The 19567-nt window shown below is 33.5% G+C and overlaps 1 protein-coding gene and 1 long non-coding RNA gene across 4 annotated transcripts in view; one reads left to right on the forward strand and one right to left on the reverse strand.

Annotated features, from left to right (window-relative positions):
- Positions 1 to 19567, reverse strand: part of LOC145725686 (nephrin-like) — a 226191-nt gene that overhangs the window by 120231 nt on the left and 86393 nt on the right. The gene's annotated exons all lie outside the window — the stretch shown is intronic.
- On the forward strand, positions 16620 to 17355 carry LOC145725474 (uncharacterized). Its single transcript, XR_014177287.1, has 3 exons — positions 16620 to 16999; positions 17041 to 17221; positions 17285 to 17355. It is a non-coding gene; the product is annotated as an uncharacterized LOC145725474 (long non-coding RNA).

Here is a 19567-nt window from a genome sequence, read left to right on the forward strand (position 1 = left end):
TTTTTGTTACAACTGCCAGACAGTCAAACTAATTTTATTCTAAATATCGTAGCATTTAATGCCAAAATTGTTTACTTTCATCAATGAAGAGTCTGAAACCTAACTTTTACTATAAAAAATAATTTCAATTTCGATTTTTCAGTCTTAAAGCACAGTGAAGCGTCTAGAAGTCAAATTAATACTGACAAAGCATGAAATGGCATAATTAAGCCTACGAAAAATGTAAAAATAGTTTTTTTTTAGTCTGCTATGTCAAAAACTTGGTAAAGATAAGCCTAAAACTCAATTTCCCAAGCTGAAAGCAGTTTCAAAGCCCTAAAAATAGTTCAGAGTTCTAAGAAAATGAAAAGCAAAGTAAAAAAACCTGAAAAGTTAGTCTTCAAGTCAATTTTCATGAATCTAATATCAATATTCTGTATTTAAGACTATTTTGAAGACTAAAATATTGAAATGTGTTTTTAAATTATGAAAACTTACTTCAAATGCAAAATTTAAGCTTTTGATCTCACTTTTCATTAGTTCAGAGTCACTTTTTGGTGTCCAAGTCAATTTTCAATGTTGAAATGTGTGAATTTGTTGTAATAAATTGTAGATAAAGCAGTTTTTCATGGCTAAATGGCTCAATACTAAAGTTTTTCAACTTATCTGAAAACTATAACGACTGACTACAAAGAATTTTCACAGTTTCAAAGTAAATTTGCTGGTTTCTAAGTCAATTTTCAAAACTAAAGTCTTTCAATTTGTCTGAAAACTCTGAAAACTGGCTACAAAGACATTTTTTAAGTTTCTTAAGTCAATTTTCACTGTTTTCAAGACAATTTTTAAGTTGGGTTGGGTTGGTTTTGGGTTGGTTGGATGAATTCTGATTTGAAACAAAGTTTGGACTGTTTGGACCACTGGACAGTTTCGACAAACGTCATTAACATCACATAATGAGTATTAATTTCATATGTAATTTGTTCTAAATTTGATTAAAACTGCTTCAGCAGTCTGACAGTTATGACAAGAAACTGATTTTTTAAACTGAACATTTATGGACTGAATTATGACATAATGTATGTTAACTTATTTTTTGATGGGCTATAGAATGGTGAATTATTGACATTTAAAACTGGACCACCCTATATACTTATAATATAGTATATTTATTATTTATTAGAACAAAACATCTTAACCTTGCGATTAAAATATCTACCGAAACAGGCAATAAACCGAAATTCCAACCGGGAGAAAAAAGTAAAGACAATAAAACAAGCACAGTCTGAGGACTTGTTAAAACTGGAAATTACGCGTTTAACCGCCACCGAAAAAATTCCAGGAGGACAATCCGAAGCGGCAATTTGCACACTCCGTCGGGAAGGAATTCGGCCTTTCAAAACATTGCGTCATCCGTCTTGCTTTCTATGCCCTTTTCCCCAAAGGAATTTATTTAATTCGGGCTTCTTGCCCTTTTTTTTCGGTCCCTATTACTCCAACTTCCAGCAAAACGAGGACAATATATGAGCGTTATTAAATTTATTCTATCACCGAAAAAACGAGGGTAAGATTCTTGCCACCAACACATCCGTAAGCTATGCTACAATATCCAAGACATTAGAATATTGAAATTAAATGTTTTACTCAGAAGTGTTACAGTCAAAAATGATCAATTATTACAGTGTTACCCACTGCAATGAACTTTAAAAATGTAAAAAAAGTAACCGTGTAATGGCACCTACAACAGCTATTAGCAAGATAATGTGGATTTCAAGTAAGCTGCAGCGTTTCAATGTGCAGTTAAAATGTAAATTATTTGGCAAGTACGAAATTAATTTTCGTGCTGTTGCAAATACCGAAATTACGAGTGAGGAATCCAGGAGATGCGGCAACACAATCTAGCAGCCTTAATGGGAGTTTACTTAGCTTTGAGCGATCGTCCTTTGTAAGATTAAAATCTTCATTAGCCGACCACTCCGTCAGTGTAGCCGACAGTGATTCATAAAATGTATTTCCAACAATTTCCATTAATTATAGTCGGGTGGCGACAAGACGAAGTGGGTATCGGCAATTTAGTATTACACGGACCCACGTGATTTCGGTCGTTTATCTTTAATAATGTTCAACCGTCACCAGGTCGCGTCAATCAACCGGTTAAATGACGAGAAAGTGAAGGATTTCGGTTGAATATTTTCAATTTCAAGCTTGAGAGCGTCGGTTCCGTGCCATTTGGAAAAATGCGTGAAATATTTTGGTGATTTTCGAAGTTCGAATTTGAGAGAATGTAATAAACTGTTCAGTTTTTCAACCCTATTAATTCTCTTTCTAGTAAACGGATCGGAGTCTAATCATCTTATCAAATCAAGCAGAATATTTATATTTTTGAAAAAGTCATTTGAAGAATGTTATCATGACACATATTTTTACTTCAATACAAGATTGACAACTATAGTCTCAAAATTCAATATAACTAGACAGTAAACTATAAATTCATAATTCATTCAACTTGATATTTGAGGCAAATTATGAGACAAAAGAGAACTTATTAACCTTTTTGATTGGTTGTTACTGTTTTTGACTTATAAGTATTTGGTACATTCTAAAAGTAGTAAAGTTTTATTCTTTAGGAATACAATAATTTTTTTTTTTAAGAAAGATTTAGTAGATTATCCAACAAAAATTACCAAAAGACTAGAGAGTCACAATCTTTTTTCTGAAATTACTTTAGTTTACCAGAAAATCAATTCTACATCGTATTTAGGCTTTCATCCGCACCTTTATAACCAAGAGACTTCTGAAAAACCAAAAACTCCGTGTGTTCGAGGTGGAAAGTATAAATTTTCCAGTCACGCAAATTCCCATTCTTTTTTCGTATTACTTGTTCCATTCCTTTTTTTTTGTTATTTTATTAAAAATTACTAAAAATCTTATTTAAAAATCCCTACATTATTTCACACTTTTAATGTCAAATGTAAATTTTTCCCCAACTCAACAGTGCTTAACAAAAAATTGATTGATATACATCACAGTTCCAAATTTTAACAACGCAAACAGTGTTAGAAACCAACAAAATGAATCAAATTTTCGCAACATTCGATAAACAAACAGAACTTATTGAGCCGCACGGAAAACGTTCATTCAAACAAAAATTTAATTTGAAATTTTAACAATAGGATCGCAATATACACTGCCTAAACAACAGCCTTATCTGTTTCGTGACAACGGCAACCTTTCCCGTATTTAACAGCTTTCGAGTCTTATTAGTTCCCCACGAAAGAAACAAACAAACCCCCAAACCCACTCAAAGTCCTCACGAGTGCGATAACCCTTTATTTCCACACTACAGACATGAAAACTCAACAATTGCAGCACACTTCATACGGCGAGAACCCTTCGCTCTTTCTGTAGAAGTTTTGGTTTTGTTCTCGGGGATTATTTATAAGAGGAATAGTGCAGTGGCGTAGTGGCACCCCCTCAAAACATGTTTTTTTGTGATACGTGTGCAGGTTTAAATTTAAATTAAAGAGGCGGAAAAGTTCGAGCTGGGTGAAACGGGAGGGATTTAATTACAACATCGTTGAAAAACGAGGAAAGTTCGGTTCAAGTGTTGCAGCCTGCAATTATATTCCAACACTTGTCCGGATGATAACCTCAACTCTCAAACATTGAAGAGCCTACAAAAGGAATTGCCGCAAATTTTCATTTTTACAAAGGTTTTGAGGATAGAAGATGTTGGAATGCAAACAGAGAGTTTCAGAAACAATGACACAAATTAGTATGCACTAATACACTCTTAAGAATTGGGTTAAAATTACATACAAATTAAGTTTTATATAAAATTTTAGCTGTCAAGTACTTTTCCAACAACTTTAAGAAATAACACATTGGACAAAGATTATTTCAATCAAATTTGTAAAAATCCTAAACTGACTTTAGTAAAATCACATGCTTGCAGTAAAATTAGAGTTGGTTGAAAAAATAGTTGCTAGTTAGAACATTTTTAAATAGTTTTGTGTAAAATTCCTAAATTACACTGTAGCCTAGTCAATGAAAATATATAGAAAGAAATGCTTGGAACACAATTTTTGATTTTCGAACATACTGACTGAAATGGTGTTTTATTGCATTTCTGGCTTTCCTTCATTTCAAAAGGATTTATCGCAGTTTAAGTAAGAGTTGTTTATGGAAAAAATGCTAAAAACGTAGCTGGTTTTGAAGATAGAAGATGTTGGAATGCAAACAGAGTGTTTCAGAAGTAATGACACAAGTTAATATGCGCTAATACACTCTTAAGAATTGGGTTAAAATTACATACAAATTATGTTAATTTATTGAAGTTTTATACAAAATTTTAGCTGTCAAGTACTTTTCCAACAACTTTAAGAAATAACACATTGGACAAAGATTATTTCAATCAAATTTGTAAAAATCCTAAACTGACTTTAGTAAAATTACATGCTTGCAGTAAAATTAGAGTTGATTGAAAAAATAGTTAATCAGAACATTTTTAAAAAGTTTTGTGTAAAATTACTAAATTTACCTAGTCAATGAAAATGTATAGAAAGAAATGCTTGGAACACAATTTTTGATTTTCGAAAATACTGACTGAAATGGTGTTTTATTGCATTTCTGGCTTTCCTTCATTTCAAAAGGATTTATCGCAGTTTAAGTAAGAGTTGTTTATGGAAAAAATGCTAAAAACATCCCTGGATTTTATGGTCAATTTGCTGGTTACACAGCAAATTTCAGTGCCGTAACCCCCAGATATCGAAAAAAATGACTAAAATTGTGTTTCGTTGTATTTTAACTGACGGACCTTCATTTGGATGGTATTTACCACACTTTGAATGAAGTAAAGGTTGTTTAAAGAAACATTGTAACAGAACCCTGAATTTGAAGGTTAGAGTTCACATAACAAATTTCAGAGAAGTAACCCCCAGATTTATATCATTGCATTTTAAAAATCATCCGAATCGAAGACGAGGATTTAAAACCACTCTCGCTCATGCTATTTGTTAAAACAAACTACTTAGAAACGAGTATTACAATTTTTCCACAGGAAAAATTAGATGCACGAGGGATATTTGGTAAGATTATTTCCTGAGTTAAATAAACATTTTATTTTAATTAAAACAATAAGAACAATCACTTTCAAGCTAGAAAGGGTAACACTATTCTTTATGTTGCTGTGAGGAGTGTGAAATTTTTTCGATTTTTTTTCCGGAAAAACTGCTGACAGCTAATTTGACAGCTGTCAAGTGATTTTTCCACTTAAAATTTGCATTTGTTATACTAATTCTTGATAGCGATTGGTCAAAATTGATAGGAAGGAAATAATCGAATTATTTGTGTTGGTTCGTTCTAATTAGACTGCTCTGTATACGTGAATAACATAGAAACCAACAATGTTGGTGTTTCTGAATAATACCATACATTCAAAGCGACCAAATCACATTCTGAGATCCGATATTAACTCGAATCTGACTTTCCGTATTAATTATGCTTGCATAACGCTACTTGGATGTGGCAAGACAAGTTTACAACATTCTCCGCATCGAGCAACAGAAGCTCAACGAAGGGCCTTAATTTACCATTAAAGAAAATAATTAAGTCGTGACTTTCCGCGGAATCTTCGACACCAGTGCAGCGTCACGAACTCTCCTTGAGGAAAAGATTATCTCCGGCGTTTCATTAAAGCCGACTACAATAGAGGAGGGATCCAATCTCGGCCTTATGTGTTTGCCTTGCCGGTTCAGGGACGATTTCCTTCGTCTTTAAATTTTGCGCATTATTTTTGGTTTTCGGGATGGCAAAGTTGGTTTAACCATTATAAACTGTTTACACAATTTCTTAATACAAGAGTTGTGTAAAGAACGATTCAGAGAACAGAGCAGTGACGACAATTCGAAAAAATGTAAAGGAAAAACTATTTTATACAGCAGAACGTTATACAAGGTATTTAAAAAAAATGTGAATATCTATGAAGGTAAAAAAATGTGTATTTGCATTTTGTATGGATAGTATTGATTTAACTGAAGTACCTGACAAACAGATTTCAGCTATCTAGCTAACTACTAATCAGAAAAATAGATACACCCATATGTCAGAAAATGTCATAGTCACGTGAGCATTCAACTAATAAAACTTTACATTTAATGTTTCTGAGTTGGAAAGTATTTATAGGGATTGCCTCTCCAAAGAGACCTATATGCTCCAGACCCCAATGCTGCAACAGTCTTTAAGATACAACGAGTTTCAGAATCATAAATACAGGGTGGTACAGTTTTAAATGTCAATAATTCACCAATCCATAGCCATTTAAAAAACAAGTTGACATTCTGTTTAAAAAATCGTTTTTTTTTTGTCTTAACTGTCAGACCGTTGGAGCAATAATGATAAAATTTGGAACAAGCACTTTATTACACGTTATTATGGTCAAAGACCCAAAACTAACCCAACCCAACTTAAAAATTGTCTTGGAAACGGAAACTTCACTTCGAAGTTTAAAAAATATTATTGTAGCCAGTTTTCATAGACAAAAAGACTTCATACATTTAAACCTTAAAAATTGACTTGAACCCCAAAATGTGACTGAACTAATAAAAAGTGACATCAGAAGCTTAAAATTTGCATTTGAAGTAAGTTTTCATAATTTGAAGACAAATTTCAATATTTTAGTCTTGAAACTAGTCTTAGATGCAGAACATTGCCATTAGATTCATGAAAATTGTCTTGAAAACGAACTTTTCGTGCTTTTTACTTTGCTCTTCATTTTCTTCGAATTCTGGACTATTTTTAGTGCTTCAAAACTTCTTCCAGCTTGGAAAATCGAGTTTCAAGACTATCTTTACCAAGTTATTGATAGCAAACTTAAAAAACAATTTTTACATTCTTCATAGACTTAAAATGGCATTCCAAGCTTTGTCACTATTAAATCGACTTCTAGACACCTCAGTGCTAAAAATTCGGGTATTTCTTAATAAACTAGACTGTTTTTAGGGTTTTAAGGCTGTTTTCAGTGCCTCAAATCGAGTTTCAGTGACTATCTTTACAAAGTTTTTGACTTATCAGGCCTAAAAGCCAGTTTGTCCACTGACCATAGTCTTGAAAATGTTATTTCAAGCTTCTTCACTATTAAATTGACTTCTACATTCATAGGTGCAATAAATTGTAGCATCTCTAAGAAATTCAGACTGTTTTTAGTGCTTTTTAAGACTGAAAAATCGAATTTAAGACTATTTCCAAAAGTCAAGTTTCTTCAGTAATAAAAATAAAAAATGTTGGTACCAAATGCTACAATAATACGTCTTGAGAACTAATTTTTAAAAATAAAATAGTCCGAAAATTTAATTTACTTCTAGACTTGTTTTCCAGTCCAGAAAATTGAGTTGTACACCAATTAAAGTCTTGAAAATATACTTTTGGACTCTCTTTAGTCCTAGTAAGGTCCGTTCTAGCATTAAAAGTCAACTTTTATATTATTTTTAGTAGTAAAAAATGAGTTTCATGCACAATACAATCTTTGTCTTGATTTCCGGACTTTTTTTAGTTCTTGAATGCCAGTTTCAGACACTCAATCAGGATGGCAGTCTGAGAAAGCGAATCATAAAACCATTCCTAGTAGTAAAAAAGTTTTTAGACTATTCAGTACAAATTTGGACTTTCACAAGTCTTGAATGTTCAGTTTTAAACTATAAAACGATTTTTTAAATTGAAATTTGGAGGACTGTATCTTCCTTAGGAAACGTTTTTCAGAAAAATGACATAATGCAAGTCAACTTATTTTTTGATTAGCTATCAAATGGTGAATTATTGACACTTGAAACTGGACCACCCTGTATAAATTATCTGAATTTTTTCAGCATTACTGAAAACCATGTCTGATATCTAATTAAAAAAAGTAAAATTATTGAATTTTTTTTTAAATTTGAAGTATCACAAGAGAGGTGGTGCCATTTAAAACTCTGAGGTTAGGGTGCATAGAGCATAAGAGGTCAGTCACCACACAACCAAAATATGATTTTCTAGTTTACCTATCTGTATAACATTCATGGAAATTCGCATTTTTCAGGACATTTCAAGACAATGAATTCTAAAAATATTGTCATTAATCTTGAAAGTATCCACTTTCTTTGTCATTTTTGCTTTGCAGTTCTTAAGTTTGATGCAAGCTCAATATATCAGATATAAACTGCAGATCATTTAAATGATAATAGAATCAAAAATACAAACACTGCTAACACTCAACAATGGCTGAACAAATCAAGAATATTAAATCCGATTTAATAACACAACAACGTCACAACCGTTTGCTTTGGATCGTTGTTTATATCTACATTTCCTCATTCTACTCCAATTATAAAGCTCCACATACACACATATTCGTATTACGTATCGCCTTCCTGCAGAAAAGCAAACAATTATACCGGAATTCATGGAGACGCTTTCGTCGAGTGGAATTTCCATGTTGCCAGGAAGTGTAATAAGCAAACCTGATGGTTTATTTCCATTACCGTGTATTTACCCTGGTACTGTTGCGGATATATTATTAAACAGTTTTCGCTCATATTCACCCTGATTGGTCTGAATTGGATAAATAATCTGGAGAGATCTAATGCGAGCTTGAACTATCATAATTGAAGATCTTCCACCTTTATCCGATAGGATTTAATCTAATTTACGCTAGAAAGTTAGCCGTAGGGCCCTAAAAGGCCGCTTAACAATACAAGACTACTAAGACTAGGGTATTGCAATAACAATTCTCCAAGTTTGAGAGTTTGAGGCGGCGTATTTCAACTACCACTATTAATTATCGCTTTGGGGGGCTTCTTCAAATCTTTGAACGTGGAAAAAGTGGCGTAACTCTTCGAAGTTAGGCGAATTAACCTACGGGAACTTTTACAGACTGACGACCCTTTCACTAAAACGACTTTAATGTAAACGCGAAGGGAAAAGTTGGAGGATCAATTTAAATAAACCTTGATGGAGGCTTTTAAAACTTCCCGATGTTTAGAGGCTCATATTAAATTAGATTGTTACTAAAAGGCTAACTACCGGTTTGCGTTTTCCTTTAGGGCTTCATTTGGCAGTCGGATGTGGCTGATCATGAAAAGCCCACTTGCATTCCTCAATGTAACTCTATACGAATAAATAACCATTTCTGTGTGGCGCACATTTTCCACGAACAAACCTTTTATGATTAGTGCTCGGGTTCTAAAACAAATTGGGACTGATGAACACACACACGAGAGGAAAACGAGAAAATATTATCCGGATGGAAACATCGCAAAATGTTTTTACTAAAGCAGGAAATGACGTAATTAGGCTCGATGTCGGCGAAGCGTAAATACTCAAATTAAAATATATTATAAACGTAAAGTTTAATTTTGAATTTTGTTGGACGATTCAATAAACTTTCATCAGTAATTTTGAAACTCTTGAAAATTTTTCCGAGTTTAATTTCGTGCAAGCATTCTTGTACTTAAGTGTATACTACTACTAACTTGAAAAATATTGTTTTTGATTTGTACTCTTTTAAAAACTGTTTACTAACTTTTATCAAGTTTATTTTTGTTTAGACCACTTAAATACATGTTTTTGTGATGTTGTGTGAGCATTTAATTTTCTTTAAAACGAGCAAGTTTTTAATTTTGTCTTTTTCGCAATATGTACATTTTTTACTGGAATTTGTATCTCAATTTATAGCAGGTAAACGGTTGATGTTAGGATAAAACGGTTATGCATATTCCTATTCCACTTTTGTAAAAATTCAAATGAGATGAGTAAAGTTGACGAATTAAAACTATTAGACTAATAAAGGCTACGAGTTTTCTAACAATATATTACAAAAAAAAATCAGTGTGTATGATCAATAATGTATTAAAAACATAATTTTCATCATTTTTCTCTGGTTTTTAAATACATTTTTAACATCAGCCAACAACTGCTTTTATACGTGAAACACTTGTTAATTTTCCAATCCAATTTTATATTTTTCTATTGTGAAAATTTACCTGTTTGACGATCACGTGCAATTGAGATGCGTGTTATATAAACTCCATTAAATTTTGCGGAATTGCAAATCCCGAATTAATACTTTACAGCAAATGAAAAAGCGCACATCGCTGTTTTTATTTTATTCACTTTTTCATGTTGTTTTTTGAAATATTGAAAGGTTCTGGATGTTTTAATATTTTATCAACAATTGTTTACTGGAATTTTGTTTGATATCAATTTATTATTTTTAAAGTGTAACAACTGCTTTTCTCGATATTTTAGAAACTTTCCTTTTACTTCAGGATCTTGGACATGTATTCAAACACCCAAAGGACGACAAACGAAACGAAATTCCAAGTTAATTCTATGGAAACGTCTTTGGACACGCGTTTTCTAAATTGCCAGTGACTTATTGTCTAAAGTTGAGAAATTCTTTCTCCCTTGAAACGACGATGGGACCTTTGATAGGGCGGCCTTTCACACAAATCACTCCGGCCAACTTTCAAACTTCCATTACCGGCTCTCCACGTTCGGAAACCCGCTTTTAACAAGACGTCTCCACCTTTGTCGGCAAAAATTTTAAAATAATTCCTGCTCCGCTTTGGAATGAAATTTAGATTTCGCTTACCCTTTCAGTTAAGCGTCTAGGAAATTGATTTTTTTCTTTCGGAACACATTCCGTCTTGCATTCGCTAGCTGTAATTTATCTGTAAATTGGGAATTGCCATTTTTATTTAAGAGAGTCGTAAAATGAGTTTTTTTAATACAAATTGACTAGTAAAAGGAAAAGCTGAAAGTTGTTTGGTGCGGCAGGCAAAAATCTCATTACCCCAGGAAATAGGAATTGGATATCCACTTTCAGGAATGATGGCAATTTTTAAAATATATCTGGCGTATTGGTTTGGCAAAATTAAGGACATCAGTTTATATTATAAAATGCTATCTTTACGATCTCTCAAGATAGCTGATTTATGAAGTAAATTAGAACATTAGTTACAAAAAAGCACAAAATTAAATGATCAAATTTGAAGCCATCTACCGGCCAAACGGTACAACTTAGTCGCGCCCGCTCAACGTCACGTGATATTCCCATTCATTGGCTATCTACCGTCTTATGTTATGATGTATTTTTACTGAGTGTTTCAAATAAGCGAGTTATTAGCAATTTTGTGGTAAAGTGCACCAAAATTGTGTCAAAATTACTGTTTTTTGCAGTTTTTAGATTAAGGTACCTCGTAAACCACCATAATGGTACTATCTCAATGAAATTCTCGTTATACGCTAATTTGGACCTCAGAAACTCAAATCCGGTGTCAAAATGACGCTAACTGGTACCATTTTTCAGATGACCTTGATTTTTGTCATTTTGAGGTACTTTTCAGGGCGTGGCCTTCTTTATAAGGGCCATAATCGCCCTTTGGCATCCTACCCTACTTTTAGACTATCAACCCAAAGGTATTGGACGGGCTAAAATAAAATTTTAATTTTCGATTTTTTTTGGAAAGTTTGCTGGGTACCCCCCTTGAAAAAATTGGGAAAAAATTAGTTTTTATTTTTTTACGTTAATATCCAAAACATTCAGTATTGAGGATAATAGAGAAAACTGATCTATCGTTCGAGCCATCCCAAAAATCATTTTTTGATTTACGTTAAAACTTTGGAAAACAACATCGAAACAGGTTGAGTTACGGGCTATTCGAAATAATCAGGATGAACTTGTTTGCGCAGACGGTAACGAATCGAGGCCATCGCACAAAAAAAGAACAAACAACCCATTTCGTTGTTTGTGCCGGGATTGCATGTATAATTTCGGTTCATTTATGTTAGCAACATGGTTTTTTTCCCTCAAATTTGAAACTCACAAACGGCCGATTAAACGGTCGCTAAAAAGTGACGATCACAGTGAAATTAGAAGAGAGGTTAATTAGCAAATCATAATTAGAGGGTGCGGCGTTGCGGTCCATTTAAATTCCCGTCGAGTAATTAAAAATGACTGCAACTGGATTGAGTCCATTGACAACTTTTTAATTAATAGAAGTTCTCATTAGAGACACGACGCATGACTCTCGAAAGCTCAGAGTTAATTAAGGTGTCCAGATAGAGTTAGAAAGGGACAAGTTTTCGATTTAATTATACTGAAACAAAAGGAATTTAAATTGAGCTCCGATCAGCCTTTTTTAAAAAGCTAACGCTTTCTCTTTTTGCAGACACAGACATTTTGACTTTTTGACCTGACGCCATTTATTAGGAACAAAATTTCTTAGAGATCAGGATTTTCCTGAAAACAATTTCGCGTGCTTGGTTGCAATATTTGTTAAAGTCTCAAACTCAGTAATTGCAGCAATCTTTCACGTCCAAATGCTACTTTGACAAATTAAAAGCACCACGGTAATAATAACGAACAAGTTTTTATAGAGTTATCGTCGCTGAGTCAGCTTATCTTGACACGCAAGCTTTCCCATCCATTTTTTTTTCAGAAATCCCGATTATTGTACTTTATAAAGCAGCAGATTTTGCTGAATAAAGCACGCTACTTTTATAGCTAGGTAGATTACAATTATTTCAGTTTTAAGTGCTCGTTAAAAATGAATATTACACGTAAACAAGAGTGTGTTAAAACCGTTAACCGGGTTTATAAAGACTAGAAGCGTAGCAATTTTACAGTGTGTCCCAAATTGGTTGTACCGGTTGTATTATTACTAAAAGGGCCAAGAGAAAACACATTTAATTTTTTTTTGTATTTACAGCGTTGCCACATCTACATGAACATGAAATCAGTGGCAACTACGGATGTTTGTTTTCTGTTACTTGATTTCGACTATTTTCGTTCAGAAGAGAATTTTTGTTTAAATTTTGTCGTTTTCTGGAAAATTGGGGAAACGTCAGAGACTCAATTTTAAACATTGGCATTTTTAAGCAAGCCAAAGGCAATTTCGAAAGCAAAATATTTATAAAGCACTTTTTTACGTAGAACACGTGTTAATAAAAAACGTATAATTTTGTAAATTTTTGTAAAAGTCATTTTGAATTTTTACATTAATTTTTAGTTTAAGTAGGCGTTAGAAAGTTTGTGTTTATGGCAAACAGAAAGCAATACAATTATTGCTTCTGAGCAAATGTGACAGTTGGTCACATGACCGTCAAATTGAGTCATATTCGATCAGGTCGCTTTTTAGCTTTTTAACTGAAATGCGGCCATTGTTTGGTGATCTGTCAGAGTTATTTTGCACATCAATCTTTGTTTAATAGGGCGCTCCAACAAATTTTATGAATGAAATATTATTTTGAGTATTTTATATTAAACAGACACTTAAAAAATACTGTTCAATTATTTTTAAAATTCTAACAAACAACACAAAACAACCCACACACAAACACTCCGCATTAAAAGCAAACAGATACAACTTCTGGTTATAAATCGTTTGTAAAACCTGCACAAAATAAGGTAATTTGAAGATAATGAAAACCATACTACCAGTAGTAAAAGTGTACGTCTTTTTCTATGAAATGAATAATTTACTTTGTTTTTAAGAATGTTGGTATATTCTTATGCTTGTTATTTTACTTGTTAGAAAGTTGTTTTTGGGAATCAACAAGTAAATATTTGGAAAAGATTTTTTCGCTTTCCAACAAAGCAAGATGATGTCGATAAAAATTATCAAAGTATCAAATTTTAGCGTTAAAATTAGCTATTATACTTCTCACAATAACTCAGCTTAAGTATAAAGGCCTTAAGTGTAATTTTCCAACGTTAATTATCAAAAGTGGTCCAGTTACCTCTCTTTATACCGACTAACCCTAGATTTTTTGTCTTACCAAAAATTAAAGAAGCTCCTGCCTGAAAAATGTAAAAAGACCTGTCTAAGTGATTAATCTTAATACGTTGGAGTTGCTGGGAAGAGAAAAGGAGGGACATAATCCAAAACAAAACCCCCTCCTCGTTATACGGGACCAGTCAACCAAAATTCTGCTGATAATGGCTCACGCATTATTCATTTTCTCGTTTCCTGACGGCGCAAGGAGATTGAAAAAGCGCATTTCCGACTTTGCCCGTTGTTTCCCAGATAATTGGAAAGCTCGAGTCGAGCAGAACTGTGCAGACTCGCTTAAAAGTCGCACTTTGTCCGGGAATTACTGCATATTGTCTTTGGCTCGGCGAGGTTACGTTCGAAAGTGCCTTTCGAGAGAATGTACGATGTGGGGAGTTGCATCACCACAGTGGCGTCACATTCATTATTACTGCAACAGTTTTCCAAATTTGTGTGATTTAAATCATAAAAACAGAACTCAAGAAGGCAAATTCTTGTACAGAAATGACAGATGCATGAACTTTTTAGTTACTCTTAATTTCACAATAACAACAAAATAAGAGAAAGAAGCAGGGAGTTTAAGATTATTTAGAAAATCAAACATATAAGATCAACAAAGGGTCTGTGGTCTGTGAAGTAAATTATGTCCGCCAAAACATTTTAAGGAACCAATGTAGAAAATAGTGTAAACTGTGGCCACACATACAACTTCGATTTTTTCCTTGTTCCCTTTGCAAAGATTGCAAGGGGGACATCTTTTTACGTAGGATTTGAATTTCTGCCATCAGCCCCTTTGCCGCCATAGCCACCCCCACTAAGTTTTCAAATGGCACCATACCCTGTGTGGCACATCGTTGGAAAGGGTATTTCATAAGGAATTAATTGCACTATTTTATTTGTACATTTGCTTTGAAAAACCCATATAAAAATCGAAAATTGAACCTTGATACTTCATAAGAGTGATACCGGTCTGATGCCTAGTAATTTCCCAAATCTCTGACGGCTTTAATCGGCAACGCAAACGGTCATGCAATTAATCAAGCCCGGTTGCCTAATTGCTGCTGTTTCGGTAGTTATGCTTGCCTCCAATGGTTCCTGAGTAATTATATCATTCAAATAACTTTTAAAATTAACCTTAAATTATCTGAAACGCAACACCTCACAAAGTAGAATAATAAATTATAACACATTTCAACGTCGCAAAATTAAAATAATTTGATTCATTCGTCTTGTGATATTTTATCACCAGATTGAGAATGACATAAATTGCAACAGAGATGAGCCTCAATTCCCGGATGAACGAGAATAATTACGTCCCCGTGACACCGCCCATGAAATAATAATTAATCTTGGAAATTCCGAAACACACACTTAAATTATTTCAAATATGATGAATCATGGAATTTAACAACATGCTATAAGTAGCTGATTATGATTTATTACCCCTTTCGTATAAGGCGGGTTATTTCAGAAAACTGTCATTTCTACGTACATAGAGGCTGGGGTTTTGTACGCCCCAAAACAAAAAGACAATAGTTTTATTATCATGGCAATGATTATTGGAGAGAACGGATGGATATTCCTTGTTGCAAAAAGGCCTCTCCCGGTTAAAACTTTTTGTTTTCTGGAGATTGTATATAAAGTTCCGCAAGTCGTCTGCAGCATGCTTTCTTCGACGGTTTAATTGAAAATGTCGAACACAATAAGTCGAAGAGGAAAGATAACTATACCCTGCTGCACTTTATTAGTATTGGCAAACGAGTTGGTAATTTTCAATATAAAGAGTTTCCCTTCGTCTTTTTCAAGCGAAAATTAACTTTTTTATGGTGATTGACTTTTAATCAACTAGGGTAAGTAGTATCCAAAGGAAAACTTTGATGCACCTGCAGTCTATCAAGTCTTTTACTATAAAAGCGAGTCTTTAATATTTTATAAATTTTAAAACTATTCTGACTTATATACCTTTAATAGTTTAGTTTTAGCAATTTTAAAGTGGAATTTTAGACCGCCCAACTGTAGTAGAAAGTAAATTTTACAAAGTACTCATTAAAAATTTACAAATACTTCCTATAGCATTTTTAATAAAAAAATTAAGATTTTAGAATATGTTACTTAGTTATATCTTTACTTCTTACCTAAGTCAGAAAAGCAATGAAAGGTCATTTTAGTCTGTATTTTTGAAATCTGGGGGTTACGGCACTGAAATTTGCTGTGTAACCAGTAAATTTACCTTAAAATCCAGAGATATACTGTATTTTTTCCATAAACAAACCTACGAAAATTGCAACCATAGTGAAAAAAAGAAAAAAAATGAAAAAAAGTTAGTTAAAACCACTCTTGCTCAAGCTATTTGTTAAAACAAATTACTTAGATACTCGTTTTTCCGAATTTTTCCGGAAAAATTAAATGCACTAGGGATATTACCCCCGACAATTCTGTAATGTTAAAAAAAAACTTTACATTTTGTTCTTTTTAGCTTAACTGACTTTTTGAATCCAATTTTTGACCACCCTGTATTATTGATTTTGAGGTTTTTTACACTCTTTTTAGCGTGTAAAAAACCTCAAAATATTCAAAACCTGCATCTTGTTCGACTTATTAAGTGCAATAAGAATACTACGTTTTTTGTATGTTCGACTTAAAGTTTCTATTGCACTAAGTTCAATCAGTTTTGCACTCAGTGCCTAATTTTTGGCCGCCTAACCAGATTAAGATAAAATTTAGAGAAAAATGCACCGTGAAAAGTGTAACATTTGGAATCGAGAAGTGGGATAAGTGAGTGAAGTTTATTCTCCACCTGAATAGTTAATACTAGATCGACGCAGATTACGACGCAATGGCTGAAATTAAGGAGTTCCTTGAGTGGTTTAAAGCTGAAAGAGTGGAAGACGAAAAACAACGACAGAGATATAAACAAAAAGCAGAACGATGATAAAGAGAACAACAAGAAGAATAAAGTTTTGAAAATGCCACCTTCTTAATACACTTTACAACTATCAAGGGGCCTAGTGAAACATTCTGAAGGAACTAGAGTTTGTGGAACAGAAAAGGATGCCCTTTCTAATAGAAAACACTGTCACAAGGAAACAGCCCATATATTTACTTACTCCCAAGAAGAGTTTTTACAAGAACACTACAAAAACCAAGTTTATTCAAGCCAGTGGTTCTCGAAGAAACATGGATATAGAGTAAAGGTGTATTTAGCAGAAGCTGACAAGGTGATTAATGAGCTGCTAATACTAAATAGCTTATGTTTCAGGTACCTTTATTCGCCTAATCTGGAGTTTGCTTATCATGCTTTGAAAGGGTCCAAATTTAAAAAGTCCCATTATCAATTGCTCTAAAAGACTGAACAAAAGATGTTTGAAACTATGGTTATAATGGTGTTGTCAAAATCCATATGCAGAGTGTTGAAAAAACAAATTTTTAATAAGTTTCAGGTAATATTAGAAAGATACAAGTTACTTAATACATAAATTTGATCAAATGCAATTATTTTGCAGAATTAGTCCTTATAAATTTTGCCGTATCTTCTCTGACTATAAGGCTAGAAACAGATGGTGCTTCTGTTAAATACTTTTACATCAGATAGTAGGTTAAATTACTATTTTAATTGTATTATTTACACATTATGAAATATACAAATAAAATCTTTAAAAAGTACACCCAAGTTTCTCTTTATCTAAGAAGTCTAGTTTTCTTCATAAACAATCATAAAATTAGATAATTTCTTTAACTGAGGCACCTACTTGCTCTAACAATAAATTGAACTGAAATTGAAAAAACATGTTAAATAAATCACACAACAAAACCAAATTGATATGTATTTAATGCTGGGTACATTTACAAAAGGAAATAAATAAGCAATCTATATCACAAAACCAAGAAGCAAGTTCTTAAAACACCAACAATTCTGTTATAAGTTAAAACACTGCTTTAGGATTTAATAGTCCCCAGGATACACACATTGCCTTTCCTTTCTTGCAAATTTTATGGAATAATTCTTGAAACGTTGGTATTGGGCTGTTAATGACTCGTTTGAATGCACCTATCTGTGATGTTCTTTCCAGATAATTTAAATTTAATGTGATTGTTGTTCCCAAGCCAAAGTTTGATTGGAACTTTCCGCCTTTGTTTACCACCAAATGTTGCAAGTTTTCCAGTTTGGTACGAATGTCTCGCAATAACAACACTAATTAATAAACTTAAACAACCCTAAATTAAGTTTTTATTTCTTCTGTTTGTAGTTTTTGGTGTTTTTCAACTTTTTAAAATTCCTAACCTCAAAATGTTTAGCCGACTGTCAGTTGGGACTAGGTATGCTCTATGTTGCCACATCTTCCACGAGCAGATGTGAACCTGGTGTATTGTTTGTTGCAGTAATAAACGGAACGATGAATTATGCAGATTTCGAAAAAAAAAGCATTTATTGCATGCAAAACATGTGAGATTCTTAGAATGTTTTTTTTTAAAAACAATATAGTTTTCTCATTTTCATTTATAATTGCTTAATGAAAGATACATATTGTGAGGTTTAAAGGAGGAATTTGTCAATACGGCAACGTCCAAACAGGTGATTATAAAGATGGATAGCCTAGCTTGTAATAAACGACGTGCGTGAATTTCAATATGGCGGAGCACTTGATGACGTAACCGCCACGGGAAGAAAATGAACCATTAGGAAGAAAGAAGAAGCCAATTGGCAAACACTGTCCTTGTCAGTCTGACTACTATTGTTTTTTGTTCTATCTGCATCTTCCAGCCAACTATCACGTTACAAAGCAGCAATGCCGCAATATGCTTTATGTTACTAAAGAAAACATAATACTGCAAATAGAGTGCTGAATCTAGGACCGGTACAGAATTTAAAGCAAACAGCATAATTTATAAACACGTCATCGTAGCTGGAACAATTAAGTGCTGTTAGCTCTAATGTAGTTGCGTGGATATAGCCCGAAGAGTGACTTAAAGCCCACTTCTCGTTTTCAAAGCGAGACACGCAAAGGCGTAGGATTCGCCATTTTCCATTCCTTTTGTATCTTTGTTCCCGCTTTGTTTTATCCTTCACTTCAAATATTGGACTTGATGAAATTCACCCGTCCGACTCCTCTTGTTGATTTAATTACGTTTACGATCCCGAATTGTAAATTAACCGAGTTGTTTTTAAATTCACGGAACAACTAATAAACGAGAACGGACGTCCCGTGATCCCCCACGTCCAGGTTTAATCCGCTCCAGGTAGTTAATGCAATCACGTCTACGAGGTCCGAAACACGGGCCCCTCTACTTATTAGATTGTTCAAACGAGCAAGAAACTATTCGCCGCGGAAATGCGCACGGTTTGCCGGAATTAAATGATTAAGTTATGTTAAGATCTTAACTGATATCGGCCCTAGTTCCGTAACCGTGTCCTGAATAATTACGTCTTTGACTCAGAAGCTCTTTCCGACCTTCTTTAACAAATCCTGAGCGACTGCCGGATCTAGCTAGTTTTATTCATATAGGTGGCTTTAAAGCGGTTATCTCGAGCCATCAGAGTTCACATCCCATTTACTTATTAGCCGTGTTGTGAGCTTCACCTCGATTTAATTAATTTTGAAACACACGGAAATGGTACTTTAAATAAATGCTGGATTTTAGTAGGGAATTACCCGGTAATCGCCCTAGACGTAGATACGGTGTGCGTAAATCTCAGTTACGCAATGTTTTCCTCAACTTCACTTTTAAGGGGGTAGCAAATCCCTTATTTTAAAAAGGATTTGCTACGACGGCTCACGGTAAATCTA

This window comes from Ips typographus, linkage group LG2 (genome assembly GCF_016097725.1).
Source record: "Ips typographus isolate SLU linkage group LG2, UJ_Ityp_2.0, whole genome shotgun sequence".
Classification (NCBI taxonomy): Eukaryota; Metazoa; Arthropoda; class Insecta; order Coleoptera; family Curculionidae; genus Ips; species Ips typographus.